General features: G+C 39.2%; 1 long non-coding RNA gene across 1 annotated transcript; it reads right to left on the bottom strand.

The window, feature by feature from the left end:
• Positions 1-11,690: 11,690 nt before the first annotated feature.
• On the bottom strand, positions 11,691-12,587 carry LOC114442906 (uncharacterized). Its single transcript, XR_003671392.1, has 3 exons — positions 12,486-12,587; positions 12,353-12,411; positions 11,691-12,079 (listed from the first exon to the last, which is right to left on the bottom strand). It is a non-coding gene; the product is annotated as an uncharacterized LOC114442906 (long non-coding RNA).
• Between the last annotated feature and the right edge of the window lie 4,130 nt (positions 12,588-16,717).

The following is a 16,717-nucleotide window of genomic DNA, read 5'->3' as shown; positions in this document are numbered from 1 at the left end:
AATACAAATATTTATATGTCTTTAAACTACAGAATACTACAGAAACATGTTTGTGTTCTCTTTACTTGTAGCCATGGTTGCGCTGTTTCCAAAGAGGTGCAGGACTTTATATTTCAGTGAACAATGACAGTGATTACAAGGTGACAGCAGTGAAAAACACCCCTTGGGGTTGTGACAGTTAATTCCTGATAACACACACCTCATCAGACATCATCTTCTCTATTATGTTCCACGTAGCATTCGGCAGCTGTACAACAAACCTCTGACATTCACATGTTTGATGAGATATGAAGTGACAACTGTGAGAATAGAAAACAGAAATCTGATGTAACAATTCGTGTTCCTCCTCTGAACACCTCTGTCACAACTGTCCTCCATTTTTGGTTACTGTAAAGTGCAGTGGTCATAACCTTTTTGTCGCTGGATAATAATATTAAGGTTATGGGCTTTGGTTTACATTACATTCTTAATCTGGATTAAGAAAGAAGAAAATGCTATGATAAAAAACACTAATTTGATTGTGATTCATTATGTGACATAATTTTGTCACTTTAGGCTTTAAATAGTTATTTCAATGAAAACTATCTTCATTCCGTAATCAAAGTTTACTGAAATTGTTAATATTGTCAAAATATGAGTGGTTTAAACTACATACATTTGATGGATAAGCTAGTTTAGACAGAAAACACAACTGAAATATGGTCCAACACAGCACATAACAAAGTACAATCATGGTGTAAAGCTAATATGGAAAAAATGCAAGTGGCCACTTGAGGGCTGGATTTAAAAGTGAGTAAAAACCTACATGTTAAAAAAAAATGTACAAATTTTACAGCAAAAATAAACATGTTTACAGCCTGACACACACACACACACACACATATATAGATACCCTCTGGAATATTTAACTTTAGCTTCTAAGGGGAACATAGCTTGTTAAAAAGAGCACCATGCTAACAAGATTAGCAACAAATATTTGAGACATTTGTGTCTTTGTACATTAAACTGTTCAGACTGAGCTTTCATTGATATATGTTGGGGAGCTGGCCGGTTTGGAACTACTAAAATGGCGTTCTACCACTTCCAGGGTGGCTTGAACTTCCAGTTGATCAGGCGGGTACTTGCCGTTGGAGGCTGGGCCCGCTCCTACCTGTGGACCTCTCTGTGTAGCATTTAGGTGACTGGCATAGAGAGTCCACCCCCCTGTGCTGCCCTGACAATGTTAATATTGAATTTCTTTAATTATTCAAAACATGGAGACAAGTTTTAGGGCTAGTTTTAAAGTTAAAAACAGATCCAGAAGTACAAAACAAACAATATTTCAGTACATTGAAATGAAATAATCCACACTTTTTAAGAATAGAATTACCATATCCAAAGCACTATGATAAGCTATAATATTTTGACCATCAGTTTTGGATGAGCCACATAAAGTGTGACACTTATGTTGTGCAATAAAAACAGTCAGAATTATTGCATGTTATCAGCACCACGGGACAGCTTTAACACCGATAGTGACACCCCCGTTCTGAGCCGAGCTCGCAGCCCATTACTCTCTCTAACAGCAATGAAGGGAAAATAAATGCTTACAACACTGACTACTTTTCCATAAATCTGCAGTCTTTGATAGCTCTTTATTTATTTAGCACTATGAATCGTGGCACGAGGTACTCCTCCTATTTATTACAAACAGCTGAGGTGTGCAGAGTGTGTGGAAATATGCAAATTCACACGGAGGCAGAGGGACTGTTTAGTGTGCTACATGAGAAAAAAAGAGAGACATAAGATGAGCAGCTGGGAGCTTACAAAACACACAACCAGAAAAATGGAAATTATCCCCCCCCCCTTTTTTTTGTGCATCCATTTCAGGATGCTGCACTCTGTGCCATGTGAGCCTGTCAAGGTTGAGTCCAGAACTCATCTCCTTGCGTCCACAGAGACACACAGTGATACAGACAGAGGTTAATTGGGCTCAGATGCACCTCTGTGTCTCGGTGGGCTCGGCCCGCTGCTCAACCGGCGCCCGAGTCCGAGCCCCAGTTTCCAAATGAAGGCACAGAGGCTTTGTTCACATGTGCACTGTACTCTGATAGTGGGTCACAGTGGCAAAGCCTCTTAATATGCATATCTTACTCACAGTTAGCAGTCAGCAAATATGTATTCTATGGTCTGATATTTGCGCCTGCATTTTAGGGAAGATGAGTTAAATATAATAAGGTGACAGAAGCTGGTTTCACAATGGCAGTGCAGTTAATGTGCAGCTGACAGCTGTACATTAAAACAGTACATCAGTTGAACATATGAGACATATAAATTCCAGTAGCAACAATGTATAGTACTTTACATTTTAAACTTACGTTACATACGTCAAGTATGGCTGCTTTATGGTTAGGTCCCACTAAACACTTGTGTTTATCTTTATCAATAGCTGTCCAGGTGTTATATAAGCATAAAACACAGAAGCAAAAAGCACTGCCTGAATTTGGAAATTAATATTATAGGTGTAGTGTTTTTTGCTAAACAATGTATTGTTCTCTTTTGTAGCACATATCCATCCAATAACTGCCCATCCAAAAGAGCTGAAAAACTTCAGACCAATCTCCAATCCATAATAGTATAATAACTAATAATAACTAACTAGTTGATGCTACTAATAATAGCATATTTAGGTTATTAGCTACATTATGGCAAAGAAGGTGTTGTTGTGATTAACAATATTTTAAAAGATAATCCCCCTTTCTGCATTTAAAACAGTACAAAAAGTTTTGTTCTTTGCGTTTAAAATTAAAAAAAAAATTAAAAAATCATCCATCTCTCCATACATTAACCCATTTTGTCCAGTAGCTACAGGGTCATTGTGTGGGGTTGCAGCTCGCAGTAGGCATGAAATGGGGGCATAGAGAGACAAACAACCAACCACACACTAGAGTCAACAATTAAAGTAAAATGGACGTTTTGCAAACTCCACAAGGAAAGGTTCCAGCCAGATTCAAAGCAGGAACCTTCTTGCTGTGAGGAAACACTACAACGACTCTTTTCACCTGTTGCGCAGCTGAACTGACGGCTACTTTAATATCCTTACTGAGTATCAGTGACTGAGTTTACCATATTGCACATATTTGGATTCATTGTCCATATTTGCATTAGTCTAAGCAATGTATGTATGCTTCAATTGGAAATATTTACTATATTTGCATGCAGAAACAGTCAATGCCTCACGTTTCATTGTAGAGACACAAGGCCTTAAAATAAATGGGGATTGTACGTGTGTACAAAAACAATGCAAGTGTATCTTTTGTTTCATATTTTTTTTAAATCTGTCATCACTGCTCAATTTTAACTAGATGATTTGAAAGTCGAGTTGAAAGATATTTGCACAACAGTGGAACTTTAAAAAAAAAAGATGTAATATATCATTAACCTCAAAGGAGAATTTGCATGAACTTTGCAAATGTAATTCTCAGCCAAAACAAAAAAAAGAACTCGGCAGGGAGCCCTCGTCTGAACTATCAAACAGCATATACATGCTTTAATGAAATGCTGTTTGAGATGAGATATTTCACAGCTCAGTATGATATCTCAAGCCTGAGCACCCCACCTATCCGTTAAACCGACTCACTGAGGCTGAGTGACAGTGTTAGACACCTGAGCTGAGTTCATAAACTGTCTTCTTTTGTCTCCCCCCCAACTCCCATCGTTCCAACATCTTCTTGTATCTCTCATCCTCCCTCTCTTTTGCCTCTCCTTGCCTCTGTGCCTTTTGATATGCTAAGCAGCACCCTATTTATAAATCATTGTGAGAGAAAACATAGTAGGTTAGGGGACAAATAACAAATGCCCCACGTCTGCCGAGGGAGAGGGAGGGATAAAAAGGAAGAGGAAAGAGAGTTTGAGCGAGGAAAGAAGGGGGAGGAATGTCTGCTCGGCAGCTTCCTGCGAGGCATGTCACCCAGGTTGAATAGATGTACATATCATTATCATTCCTCTGTACACGGCGATAATGATATAAGACAGGGTATAGAGGGGGTAAGGGGAAAAGAAAGAGAGTCATTGTGCAGCGGAGCCATGAGCCAATAAGTGTGGCTTATGGGCCGACGGCCAATCTTCTGATTCTGGAGCGTACACAGGCAAGCCAATGAAGTGGGGCTGCAGCATATGGTGGTCTGAATATATAGCTCCAACATTATTTTTTAAGTTTTACAAACTTCCTCAAACACATGGCACAGAGTCTGAGGGTAGCTCCACAGATTCTGAGGGTAGCTCCACACTTAGCCACTATACATGCTAAAAAGATGGATTCTTGGGAAATTACACATTCACATGATATTACATTCTTCAGGCTTCAATGCACCTGACCCAATCGGTGTAATATGACAAACTACTGACAGGGATGTGGTCTGACGATGGTTGAAGAGACAGCTCGCCTTTCAAATTTCTTTTCTATTTCTTTTGTGTCTGGGCTGTTTTTCCTGCATAGTTATGCCTGATATGATATACCTGATTGTTCAGAAGTCCCATAGATGTACAGGCATACAGGTCAATTTTACAGACAGCTGCCTCCTTCCCCTTTGAAAATGGCCCTAAAAAAAATCATACAGGGGAAGTTAACCCTAACCCTGTGGTGGATGCTGGCTGTCCAAACATGACCTATTATTTTCTGCAGTAAAAAAGACACATACTTTCTATTGTACTTAGCCTTTAACAAGGCAGGCCCTCTGCTGCCTGGGTTCAAGGTTAGAGTCTATATGAAAACCTGCACACATTGGGCACTTTGCTGCAATAGGTTGAGTACACCTTTCCACACAACTTGTAATCTGGGTTGGATTTAATATTTTATATCTGTGCATTCAGTGGAATGTTTTGGCACCTCCTCAGTTTGTGATGCTTGGTTGATGATACAGTATTCTACAGAAATTCACACCATCTTCTTTAATTTCCACAGGGACTGGGACGTGTAGGCGGGTTGTTTTTACAATAAAATCAATATGGCATGAATGTTTATGCTACAACGAATACCTCAAACGTCTATGCATATATTCATTCTAACTATGTTTTGACTGGGGTGTTGATGGACAATCCGTCCATAGACTTCAGTAGGTTGGAGTAGAGGGTTGGTTCTATAAATTAGGCAAAAGATGATGGAATATGTGATTGATTTCCACTTTTGGTTGGTTGTGTGTAATTTTGGTAATACAAATATCTATTATTAGACCAAAACAGGCTCCTTTCAGTGCATACTTGATAGGTCATTGGATGAACCATCTGTCAGTCATCGTCAACCATGAGCTAATTTCAACCAAGAGACAACACAAGTTACTAAAGCATTTGTAAGGATTCATTATTTATGGATAATGGACAATTCATGGACGACACATCTCACCCACTTTACAAAAGTGAGGCCAAAATATCTCACTTGCTGTCGCTGCCATCTTGAAACCTAAGTCTATGCAGTAGAGGTCGAGATCATTACTGTACCACCCACTTCTTTTTGCATGGCTTGGCTGCTCTGTTTCGTAGAATGTTTCTCACCGTTGTTACAACCTTGTGCCAAACACGGCTAACATGAAACCTTCATTATAGCAAGACACATGAATACAGATCAGTGTAAAAAAACAATTGTTAACCAGTTGTGGCCTCACTTTTGGAAACCAGCTGACTACCCGCCCACCCCCACCCCCCCCCCCCCCGGATTACATAGGGGACCACTGTACTGGCATTAAGAGAAGAAAGAAAAACTTTCTTTGTGCAACACACCAAACAAACAAACAAGCAGTCATGACTCATTTGCCATGACTCAGTGCATTTGCTGTGTAAAATATCAGTAGTGCATATGTGCACATGCAGCGTGGAGAAAAGTAGAAAGTCACACTGTACAAAGCAATTTTGCAGCTGTAAAAGCAGTCAGGTATTGTTGCCCTGGAGGATACAGCAAAGTGATGTGGAATGGCAGGCCATTGTGTAGAGGCTCAGTAATCACAATAGGAAGGAAAGGTCAGAGTCTTTTCTATTACATTGATTTCAGAAGCTAAGTAATTTAAGAAAAAAAATAAAAAAAGATGTCAGATTCAAGAAATACATGACAATGACTGGGACTGTAATGTTAGTGTGCCACACTTTCATATGTCTATAGGTAAAAAAAAAGTTGATGTATTTCAGATCACTTTTTTCATTTTTTCAGTAAGAGATATATCAAACTAGTGTAATGACCCATTTGGGGAGGCTACTAACCTATAGCCTGCAGTCTCCTCTGCTCTTTATCTCCCATGCAGGGACATCAAATGTTTTTGGCAGAGCCAGACAGCCCATAGCATCAAACTAAATTAGACTTCTCTGGTTAAAACCCATCATCTGCTTCTGTGAAATTATTTAGGGATTCAGTTTAATCTTCCCAACAGCCCACTCGTTGGGTCCCAGCCCAGCGAGTGTCTGATAAGCAATGGTTTTGATCAGCGCTTTCCAGACATTCTTATATTTGAATGTCTAAAAAATGAGCCTAAAAAAAGCTGTTCTCTTTGACAAATACTTAACAGTATTTTGTCCACATAATATCTTCTAATGCTTATTATTTTTTTTGCAGTAATGCAAAACTACATAGAATCTTTGCATGTAAGTGTAATTATGTTTTTCATCTTACAAATGTATGTGTATGTTATGTGAGCAGTATGGTATTGGCTGTTTTTTCTCAGCTTTTTCAACACGTTTCCACTGGCTATTTCACACTTTGGACTTACACAATGCAAATTTAAATGTGTAAATGCATAATGCACCACAAGGACCTTTCTAACTGTACCCTTAATGGTCCAAAGGTATGATACCTCTGACCATGAACTGTCACCATCTTGGTGACAGACTTGTTGGAGTGAGTGTAGGTGGACCCAACATACTGATAAGCAAACAGTATAATTTAGAAACATCTATAATTCAGTTGATGCTACATCTGCACTTTTACAGTAAAAACTAAAAATCAGCACAAAAAAACAGCACTGTGATTGTATCCCAACAGAGATAAGAAATTGAAAAGTTTCTATCAAATGCAAACAATTTACCAACACTAATAGACACAAGCATCAGCAGGGAGTGAGTCAGAAGCCACCAGGAAGTCTCTTTGCAGGCCAATGACCAGCAAGTACCTAATGTAGCACTGATCTCAGCAATGAGGGCACAACAGGGATAACACACCAGAAGGTGAAACCTTTATCAACTACCACACAGCTCACTTTATAGCTTTATTTTACTGTAGCTCACATGGGTAGGCAGGCTATGGAGACAGCTATTACCAGACATGGATGTATTCATCCATCAATATTATCCACTAAAAGCCAAAAATGGAACTAAAACTTGTGAATACTAAAGTTTTTTTCCCTTATAAACATCTGCATGAATGCAATTTAGTGAAGTAAATACAGTAATATCAGGGTTGTTCTCATGCTGACTCATACCCACTGTGTGTGCGTGTGTGTGTGTTTTGGGGCTTTAATTTAACTTTATCATCTCATAGTCCTTCATCTTAAAATAAATACATACATTTAAAGCAGGGGCAACCTCTGAGCAGTTGGAGTTCTTCCAGCCTTTTCTGTAACAGCACCATTTATCTGACCTGCAGGCCATCTCATCTATTCTTCTCAGTCAAGTTGTGGGGGGGACGCACTATAAGATTATCAGGCCATTTTATATCTTGACATTTGGAAAGGAAGGTTTGATGTGAAGCTTGGCTGGGGTTGATGGTCTGAAAAGATTATCTGCTATGGATGTGTGATGGGGTTACAGATTGGGTCAGAACACACTCACATGAGCTGCAGTAATATCATGTCTTGGTTGCCTAGATTTCTGACATAGTGTAGGAGATCAGTTACACCAAAACTGTCTCTTTTGTACCAGGCTGTAAACATGTTTATGTCTTCCACTGACTCTCGTTCCAAGATGGTGTCTTTTTTTCAACATGGCAGCACTCAAGTGTGAGATGGTTTTTGATTTTTAACATCCAAATTAAAGGCCATAAGAACAATATTTGCTTGCGCAGCAGCTCCATAATCTTATGGAAAACTGTGTCGGATGATTTCCTTTAAAATCTCCCAACAAAACTCTTTAAAGATATTGGCTAGCTCCACCCATCCACCACTTACAAAATATTTTCTACTGTTTCTACTGTTTTAGCACGTTTTTTTTAAATTTTGGTCAAAGGAAATTAGGTTTCTGGGGGGTGCAAGGTTTTGAAGGGGTTTGAAAAAAAAACATACAATATACATCATAACCATGTGCTGTATGAAGCTTAAGAATAAGATATTATAGTCTCAGATTGCAAACCTACATCTTATATCTTAGGGTGACCACTTATCTGCAACTTTAAATAAGCTAAAGTTATCCCTTGTTCACCATAATTACATCACTTATGTGTCACTAAGCTCTTTGTGTTTACTAATCATTGCATTAAATTTGCCATAAATGTTTTTCATCCATCCATCTTTCATCCAACTTAAATTCTATCAAAGTATCAGTTAGCTTGCCTGGGAAATTTCCCACTGTGGGGATTTGTACTTGACGTATCAAAGTCCTAACGAGCTTCGGTGCTCTCTCAGTCTGTCTAGGAATTTGTAATGAAATATATTTAATTAGAGCAGTCAAAATAAAAGTCTTAGTTAAGTACATTCACCTCTATCTCTGCCTCTCCCTCCCTCATGTCCTCAATACGTCAATAAAGTGCTTCCAACCTATATTTCTGAGTCAAGTACATCTGTCACGTATTAATTACCCTCTCAACCAGTCTCCCTCTCTTTTACCCAGGCCTGTTGTATTAACACTAAATTTACATTATAGCTAAAAATCCCACTGCCGGCTCATTTAGGTGCACTGACATCCTTCTTAATCATGCTAGTGGAAACGCTTCACGTTGTGCGTGAATCAACTTTATATCAGCCACAAACGTATTGCTTAACTGCATCGACCTCCCTCTCTAATCAGCACCTCACACCTCCCTTTTAATCCAAACAGCTGCAGAGCTTCTTGCAAATAAAAAAAACAACACTGTCATTGTTTTATGCTGATGAAGAAGTAACGTGTCACATCAAATATTAACAGCACGCTTGCCCGGAGAGGAGTCGTTTTTGTAGCAAGCTAAGAATGAGGAAATTAATTTGGAAGGGCTGGCGTTTTTTCTTGTAATCAGCGTCTGTTTTCATTAGGGTGAGAGGAGCTGGTGATGAGTCACCGATCAGGATGGGTGGGGTTACATCATAACGTCTGATCTCAAGTGTTTCATATAAAGCAGCAAGTTTAATGATGTCCAAAGAAGATGGAGGAGGAGGAGGATGTCAGCCAGTTGCAGCAGATTTGTAAAACCTGCAGAAGCATAAAGTCTGCACCTGGGTTAATGTTTCAATGGTTCAACTGGTTCCTTTCAGCATTCCCAATGCTTCTTGTCTCACTGATCAGGATCAGTCTTTTCTGCAACCAATTCCTTCAGTTTTGACACTAAGCTCTCCTGTGGTTGGGTATTTCAGTGCTGCATCCCTATTGGCCAATTAATTTTGTATGGACAGGTTCATGGATGTAGTTAGACTTTGAAATATTTGTCTCCACCAACTTTTTTATGTCCCTGAGTCCTCAAAGTTTGTCATAAATTATATAAAAGAACTTGAACTGTACATACAGATGCAGCACAGTAGTTAATTTAGTGTTACCATGAACGCTTTGGTTGATTTGTCTTGTGTCTTTGGAGAATGGAAGTTTTTTCTGTAATGTTACTGAGAGGCCAAGTGAAGCACTGTATTTGATCCAGTCCAAATAACTGATGAAACAAACGGAGCCACTCACAGTGTCCCAGTGATGACATGAGATCTGCAAGGACAAAAAAAAGTGTTCTGCTGAGAATTTCAATTGGATTATGGCTCCTGTGTTTGATTACATTCCTATTTTATTGTGTTATGGAAGGAAATGATGAAGATGGTTGATGAAAACAGGAGAGACACACTCCGGTATGATTGAATTTGGCCTAGGAGTAGCAGCGAAGCAAGGCGAGTGGGCATATTTTGCATGTTGTACAGTCAGGGGTAGATTGCAGGTGTTTGACCGGCTTGCTTTGCTGAGTTTGTTTCTATCTCCAGCCAAATATATAAACACCCACTATGCTTTGAGGAAACAGAACAGAAAGATTGGCACGTAGGATTGTAGGATTCTGACTGGCACGCATGCTGTGACAGAAGTACGTGCTGGCCAGAGAAGAAAATTGTAGCACTGTAAAAGATCCGACTGCTCCAAATCTCATCTTATTCAGTTTAGTTTTATTTATTTAAAGTCAACTCGGGGCAATGTATGTACTAAAATCAACACCCCAGCACATTATAGAAAATCCCAACCACTTGACTGAGGGCAGGGAAAGTTATTGCCAAGAGGTCAAAACACTACTACAGGCCATGGGATTGCACAGAAGAGGTGGAAGGTGGCTGGAAGTGTACTCTAACCCTTCCTCTTGGTTAGGTTTCAAAAATTGTTTGGGTTAAACAGACTCCCATCTCTCTACACCATATTTGACAACCGTGATGAGTCCCACCCTGATTAAAACACTACACTACAAAATGCACTAATAAGGTGTGACTACAGATGCTGGTATCCGGGTAAAACAAGTATCCTCTAAAGACAGTGTGTCAATTACCATTCTCAAGCACGAAGTTTGCGGCCATAGGCAGGATTTTAGATATACTGAGGTCCTTACTTGGTTTGACAAAATATCAAAACTCAAAATTGAGCTACAGTAATAAGTCATAAAAATTTTTATAATAAATCTATTGAGGAACAGTTTTTTTAATTTTATTTTTAGTTGCTCAATGGGCACAATGGAACAAAATAGCAAGGGAGCTCATTTCGCTAAAGAATTGTCTGAAAACTTAAGTCTCTTCCATTCTATATTTATTAGTCAAGCAACATTGGCAAAACACACATATCTGTATGTTGTATCTCTATGTTACATGTTGGTATTAGTTTCTGTTGTGTGTATGTCTGTGCCTTTCTCTGTACTCTGTGTCCAGGTACCGTGTGCACTTCTGGTAAACCAAGTGAACCAAGTGACTGCTGGTGAACCAAGTGATTCAACTTGGTTCTCTTCAGCACTGGCTGCGTGCACATGGCCAGGGCCAGTGGGCCAACTTGTCCAGTGGGACGAGAGCATGGCGATCAGTAAGATCTTTTGTGTGTTGCCTTTGTGTTTGCGTCTGTCATTTTGTTCTTTATTTTACTAAATATTCACAATTATTCACAGTCACAGTTTCCACCTCCTGTCTCTTCCTCAGGCCTGGGTATAACAATATCGTTGCTTCACCTCATCCCCTGGACTAGCCAGGGAACGTAACCCTCTAAGATGTTGCATCACTTATTATAAAAGTATATTACATTCCCATCTGAGGATTATTTTGGCTCCTACCTGCTGTTTAGTTGAGTCCTGTCATGTTTGTTTTAATTGAAGCTTATTTTCAGGGAAACTGTAGGATTGTTGGTATCCAGCAGGAAACTATGGCTACAGTTGGACCTTGACTCTTAAGGGTATTCAGGGAACAACCACGTGTACAGTGGATTTTACAAGAAGAATGTAATATGATGTAGATGTAATTGTTTTACATATAGTTACTGGGCTCAGAAGATCTAATAGCTCGGCTCAGGGAGGAACGTGGATTTGTTTAAAACACCACAGGAAACACAAGTATGCTGGAAATATAATATATTGTAACAGAAGGAAAAAAAATAATATTTACAGTGAGTCATATTTACAAGAAGATTCTAGAATTTGATTTTGCTTAAGCAGTGCTCCATCATGATGTCAGTTTCAAATCCAAGCAGGACTTTCATTCGATTTAAATGTTCTTAATTCCGATGAACTGAGTTTACAAAACTGTCCTCTTGGTCTCAGATTTCCCAGTTGGCAAAAGAGTGTACGGAACAGTTCATGGGTTAGCTCAATCAGTTCTTTCTCAGGTGTCCGTGTAGGTCAGTGAGGTAAAATCAGGCTACAATGCCTCCTACCGCTCTGGAGGAAGTATTCAGGGTTTCAGGTTCTTAGAGGGTAGCTCGCCATCTGCATATAGGACCTGGCCTGTGTAAAACAGGTCCAACAATTAACATTGCATTAAACATAACATTAACTTTCACCAGTCAGTATGTTGACAATACTTAAACATTCTTACAGTTTCCACATGTACATGATTAACTTAATTAAAAAAAGACTGTGCTAAATGAGCACAATAACACAGGGACAAGTGTAGTCAGCACTACAACCCACACTGTCCGACTAGTCTCAAAGCACCAGCTCAGAGCTAGGCTAACACGCTAGGTCCGAGCTGACAAACAACAACAACAATTGACTCACCAGTCTTGGTCGATTGTGCATAAGTTTTGCAGACGGTTTGTATGCGGTAAAAGAGGCATCTAAAAGGATTAAGAAGTGAACCAATTACGATAATAAAAAGTACAGAGTACATTAAGAGGAGTTGTTTAACTACCTGTAGCTCCCGTCGAACCGACTCACCGCAGTGCTCTGAGCAGGGCGCAGCCATTTTTTAAAGCAGAGACGCGGAAATCACGCAGCATCTCGCGGAGCCACGTTAAACCCTTGCGATAGTTTAAAAAAATCTCGCGATAGTTCGGACGGTAAAAACAGGTGATTAAAATACAAAACCCCATAAAATGACCTGGGTTACAAGAAGGAGGTACAACAGAGCAAAGAACACATGCTGTGTTTTAGATTTTAATGACATAGTTCTCACCACATATGTTGAGATTCAGTGGCACATTCAATGGAAGACTAAAGGCAGTTTTATTAGACGGGAAGGCTGGACTGTTGTGTGAAGATTTTATTGTTTTATTTTATTTTGCTTTTGTGTGTTCAAGCTAATTGGAGCTAATTCTCCATTTTATGAATTTAGATCTTTAAAATCCTTATCATGGCATACAAATACGAAAGCATTAAATTGAAGCTGTGACAATAAATGACCATATATACAATTAACCCTTCCTCCTACAGCAGCAAGGTCTTTGAATTTCCCTTCTATGTTCCACATGCCGGCTCTTCGTAGAGCTTAGAAAAAATAAAATAAAATGCACATTCACATACTGCAGGCCGACATCCAACCGCCCACTCGCATATGAAGAAAATCAATCACGTCTGCTTTAATCACAGCGATTCACCTACTCTGCACATCATGCATGAACAATCACAGGCTTGAATCTAGACATACAGACCTCTCCTTTAAAACATTTATGCTAATGCAAAACGCATGCACACCACTGTGTACACACACACACACACACACACATTTTAAACCCATCTGTCACAAGTCCGTTCCAGCTGATTCAGTGGTTTGATGTACATCAAATGTATATGAAAGAAACAAGGTGTTTATCAGTTCATTATTTACACATTGTCTACTCCAAACAGCGGCGTGTATCCACACACGTCAGTTAAAATGGAAAATCCCTGGAGGCCTGGCAGGCAGCAGCCATTTGAGGTGGACAGGCGAGGAGAGAGAGTTTCATCCAGTGCAGAAAAAGATCACTGCCTTTAAAGGGCCTGAGCTTATGTTTACCACACCTTTGACTTATATGATATCAAGGGCAATTAATAATTAAATAAATAAATAAATGAATCATCTGGGCTGTGTCTGAAATCCCTATATGTGGCCCTATATAGTGTCTTTGCCATTTTGTAGTACTATCCGAATGCGTTGTGAGAATTTTTAGACCCCATATAGTGCCCTCAATGTATCCCACAATGCATCATGAAAAGTAGAATACAAACAATGGTCACAACATTAGTGTTATGTAGGGTCTAAAAAGAAGACCCATTATTTTTGCCATAAAACGTTTATTAGGCCATAAAGGCACAAATTATAATTGTTAGTGGCAGACATTTCATTTACAGCAAATTAACGGCAGCAGAAAATGATGCCGGTAGTGTCCGGAAAGGTGTGAATAAAACTTACACAACCCAAATGTGTTTTCACAGGACAGGGGTGAACATGGCAGAATTTTACTGCTTATTTTTAACCATAAAATTGCTTGTTTGATATCATTAAAACATCCTTCCTGAAAATCCTGCCTTATTGTTACACTCTCTGGTTTCCACTTTTAAATTCTTAGTTCTGAGTTGTGTTTACACACAAGATAAATTTGCATGTAGTGGGTTAGTGGCTTATTCCTCAATTACCACCACTGACCCCTTAAAACTCTCATTCCTGCTGTGACTGGACTTTGGAGAAGAAAATCCTGTCGTAAATATTTTGTATTTCACAGCTAACAGAACAGAAGTAGGTACTAAATCACACGATCTGCTCACCTCCACTGGGAATCCTGTTGTTGAGTGTTTTGCAGGTACATAGGACCCAAGGGACTCATTGTAGGATTTGTTGGAATTCATGTCAATGGAAGTAAAAGGGGCTTTAGGAATCATGGCAGATTTGTTAGCTTGTCCAAGAAATCCAACCTGGTAAGCTAATAGCACCTGTGGGAATCAAGAAAAGCTTCAATGGGTATTCTGACAAGCTGGCCCCTTTGGTTTTTAACCATTAACATGTGAAATGCTAATTGGAGCCTCAAGGTTGATTTAATGGGGGTTACAATCTAAGATAGACTGCCTTTCCACAGGGTGCCCATAGCTTTATATTACACACATACTCTGTCAACTATTAATATCAAATAGAAAGGGGTTTCACACAACAGAAATGTGGGTTTCGAAACCAACTTTGTATCAAAATGGTTAGTATGCACAAATGAACAATGCTTCTCTTCTCAGAACTCCCACAAGTATTTGTTCATTTATTCATTATATAAAAAAATAATTAAAACAATGAATAAAAAAATTATATGCACCCAAAGCTCAAACAAGAAGAAAATAATTCGCAAAATAATACAAAATGTGTTGTGTTCTTTTGAAGAGGAGGCCCATTACATTATCCCACTGTGAGGTAAAAGAATGCCAACCATGACTTTTGGTAGTCCAAAAGGCACTGGTTTGTTTGCTCTAGGATTTTTATGACCAGGTCCCTTACAGTAAGTGACAGAATTAAGTGCCTCGTCTTTCCTGGTAAGATTTACATATTAACAGCACTTGAGTTGCAGCCATAATCATGGTCTACAGTCACCCTTAGCCTTTAAGGCAGCCAAATTCTTGCACGATTTCAAGAGATAAGATGAATACATCTTCAGCAGAAGGACACAGGCTTCAGCACATAGATTGATATAAATAATAATAAAATAAATCTAGAAAATATTTACAACGAATAAGATACATCCCTCCATTATCCATGAACCTGCTTTATCCTGCAGTGCTGGGTCACGGGGGGCTGCAGGCTATCCTAGCTATCCACGGGTGAGAGGCAGAGTACACCCTGCCAATCAAAGGGAAATACAAATAGAATAAAATAAAATATTTAAAAATAGTATATAAATAATATTATATAAGCAACACTGAAACTTTTCACTACAGGGTGCCTTGGTTTACCCTAATCACGTGCTCCCACTAGGAACTGTACATCATGATCTTGCTGTGTTTTTGTGGTTTTGTTCCATCCCCTGTGCGACTTCAAGACATATCAGGAGCATTCAACCATTGCATGTCTGGCTGGATTCATGAGGTCACAAGTTCAGTACACAAACATTTCAAGATAGCCCGAGAATCACAACACTGGCCTTGGATTTGGCCTTAGGGACACTTTAGAATTCCTTGTTAAGAACTGAAACTGGTTGCTAGGGACTGAAGTTAACTAACTGGTGTTAGTGCATCCAAACTCCACATAAATGGCCAAAATTCAAACTCATACTTATCAGCAATCCTTTGTTACACACACAATTATTAGCTTCTCATAGCCTTTAAAATATAATACTGCCACAAAGAGAAGAAATGATTCCCCTGCCAACTGGTTAGAGTAAAGGCATTTTATATACAGTTCCTGAACAATGAACAGCCTTTACTCTGCCAGTGTTTTGATCTATGGCATTGTTCTGTTAATACTGTTGAATATTAAAAATAAATGTGTTCATGTTTTCAGGAGATCAAGCTTGCATTTTGTCTTTGAAATAATTTTCTTTCCTTCCTAGTCTTACACTACGGTTTTGACAACAGCATCACTTTTACAAGGTCTACCTATTATATGTGTGTGCGTGTGAGTGCACAAGTGTGCAGCATAATTTCCTATTAAGAGAGAACAGATTACACACACACACACAACAGCAAAGCTAGATGAATGAAAGGTCGGTGCTGCGCTCTAATAGCTTTGACTTGCTGACATTTTCTGTCCAGCCGCAGTGAAAAAAGGAGGGATTAAAGCACACATGCAGATACACACAATCACCTTACACACACACACACTTTCTACACATGTGTAGCATCTTTAGACATTCATAATGGCATGAACTACGTAGCTTCCAGGTGAAAATCTGCACCACTCTTTTGAAGCACTGGGTCAGGTTTTAGGGATATAGAGACTGACAATGCAGCAAGCTTGTAGAAAGTGTCTGTAATTTGCAGGAGGTTTCACAAGTTTCACAGTTTAATTATTATGATGCTTCAGGAAGAAAATGCATGACAGTGATGGAGGCAGAGAGAAAGCAACTGCTCTACGATCACTTGTCCAACGCCGATTTATCATAGTAAGTGTATGAAACATCAGTGTTAAATAAAGAAGCGCCTTTGAGCTGCTTCTTGTCATCTCCTTCATCTTCGAGTGTGACTGATTAT

The sequence above is a fragment of the Parambassis ranga genome, chromosome 10 (assembly GCF_900634625.1).
Source record: "Parambassis ranga chromosome 10, fParRan2.1, whole genome shotgun sequence".
NCBI classification, from domain to species: domain Eukaryota; kingdom Metazoa; phylum Chordata; class Actinopteri; family Ambassidae; genus Parambassis; species Parambassis ranga.
The sequence above is the reverse complement of the archived record's forward strand: the minus strand, read 5'-3'. Positions and strand labels throughout refer to the sequence as shown.